Raw genomic sequence first — 2,888 nt, forward strand, 5'->3', positions numbered from 1 at the left:
AAAGTATTCATTTATCTTAAATTATTATAATATTAGTAATTATAAAAAGAATTAATATGTGAGTTAGGCATATATATACATTTAAGAAATATGTGACAAGATTTTTAATCATGATGATTTACCCCAATTTTACTTAGAGATGCTTAATTTGCTAATAGACTTTGTTACAATACTATCACTTAGTCTTTCTACATACCCAAAAAACCATAATTCATGTTTATATGACATTTTTTTAATTAATCAATTTAATTAAAAGGTAAAAAGGTTTAGAAAAATAAAAAAAGACAACTATTTTAAAATAAATCTCAACCTTTGATCTTTTACTACTACTAAAAATATTTCACAATATTTTGTAGAAATTAAATCTTTACCATCTACTTAATAATTATTGATAATTAAATTTAAACTTTATAATTTCTATTTAAAAATAGAAGCTTATTAAGCTAAATATATATATATATTAAATTATTCAAAATGTGAAAGATTATAAGTATTTATAACAATTACTCATGTACTTATAACAATTACTCATGTTTTTGCATAGGTGAAGGTAAACTCTTTATATGATAATTTGATTAAAATAATTTATATAGATAGTTGTTATGATTTGGTTATATGTGAAAATGGTGAATAATTATTTAGTATTTGGATGGAGAAAGTTTTTATATATTAATGGGTAGATATTTTTAAATGAAAATTTAGTTAGTGTAGGAAATTTGAGTTTAATTATTTTTTATAAAAATATATAAAAATTGAATAAAAATATTTTAGTTTAATATTTATTATTATTATTTTATATAAATTAGTATATATTTATTTTAATTTAGGATTTACTAAGTGTTGAGAGGGATATAATATTTCAACGTATTTTGAGTGAAAAATTGGAATAAAGTTTGCATATTGAGAGATTTGATTCTTTTCAAATCTTCATTTGAGTGCAAAACTTAAAAAAAAACACACACACATCAAGAAATTTGATTTCTCTCATAATCCATAAATTGTCATGAATATTCAAATGCACAGTTCGTCCCAACATATTTTGATGTTTCTATGGTCTGCACCGTAATAAAATTCTTTTATGCCAGACACTAACTGTGATGGTCCATGTGACTTGGTTGTATAACCGAGCACCACTATCAAAAGCCACAAAGGGTTACCAGTTATTGGACCACCAAGCGATACTTGACAGGGAAAATTGTGGTTGACGACATCGTTAACAAATGGGCTAGCACCAACTGGATGTCAATGGTAAGAACCTTGACAATCTTCAATGGTAAAGAGTCAAGCAGTAGAGCACTCAATGATAAATGGGAAAAGTTAATGGAATCAATTTCTATTTATTGGCCCCAACAATTAACAGGACCCGCTAGCCACTCACCATTGTGTTTCACAACTCCTTTTCACTTCCCATTTGTCTGACGGTGACAGACGGGACTGCAAATGACGGAATGTTCGATTCTCGCCCATTAATTAGATGTTATTATATCATACACCAAAAGTTGATTACTAATGTGTAGGTGATTTTAGCAGTTCGATGGTCAATGGTTGGGACGTATATCGGAACGGATTTAGCGGGGAAAGGTTAACATTCTTGTTAAGACACGGAGATTAAAGAACTCGATAATTGACTAAGTATGGTTTTGCAGGGTCCGTACAATAATTCAAATGATGTTCCTCTATTGCTTTGTCTAGTTGATCCACAACTCGGCTCTACTCTATACGTTCCTACAATTCTCGGTACAAGGATTCCACCCTGCAACTAGCCAAACACTACAATGCAAAATCTTACAAGCACACAAAGATGATCATATACATAGAGAATTCAACATTTGAATATATATATATATATATGAGAAAAAACATATTAACTTAATTAGCATGATCTTGCTTCTAATCCGCCTCAATCTCTCCAAATCCCTCTCTCTAAAATATTTGATTATTACATAAGAGAATTCAAGCTCCTTTAATGTAGTTCTTGTTCAAACCCAACAACCCAAATTTGTTTCCTATATTATCTAACAAAATCCCATATTTAACTATAATATCCTTTTAACATAGAAATCAATGACACTTGACTAACTTCCTAACAAATTGAATTCCTTCTAAACTATATCTAATTTAATTAATACAATTTAAATGACTTAGTGAACCCAACTTCCCTTGAAAATAAATTAGGGAACCAACTCCCTTTGTAAATGGGTTTTAACCTAAAGAGGTCAAAGGTGAGTTTTACTTGTGTATGCCCCTACATCAGATTCCTGAGGAATAAAATAACTTTTCATCATCTCCTTAACACGTGTGGCATACTTCATGATATATGCTTTGGTCATCCATGTAGAATCTTCAATTGGTTATTGCTTCCATTTAACTAGACACTGAAGATACTCCTTACCTCTTGTTTTCATGACTACTTTCTTGTTGGGTGTGTGTTATATTCTTTCCACGAATAACCCTAGTAGTGATATCGGGGTGTTAGAGGGGGGCAATAGCCCCCTTCTATGGGGTACGGGGCAGCACCCCAAGGAATTTATTTTTGGACCCTATATTAGGTAGGCGAACCTACATATGGTTTTATGCATGGTTTTCGCACATGGTTTTGGGCATGATGGTTTTCTTCTCATTGTATTTTGTAGATCCGGTCAAGGGAACTACGGTTATGTTCTAATCCAGGATTAATGGATTGGGGTTTATGGATGCTTCAACATGCATATATATTTATTATAACATTAAAAAGAATATAATGAAAAATCAATCTAGTAGTCCTGATTTTGGGATCTAGGGGAAAATCTTTGTGTATATCTGTTTTATGTTTTATGCTCTCACCATTTTTTATTTTCTATTTTTAGAATTCGTATGTAGGTAATTTATGTACGGGGTTAAAACCTACA

The sequence above is a fragment of the Pinus tabuliformis genome, chromosome 5_1, assembly GCF_031772625.1.
Source record: "Pinus tabuliformis cultivar Carrire ecotype Pingquan chromosome 5_1, CPIR1, whole genome shotgun sequence".
Taxonomy (NCBI): domain Eukaryota; kingdom Viridiplantae; phylum Streptophyta; class Pinopsida; order Pinales; family Pinaceae; genus Pinus; species Pinus tabuliformis.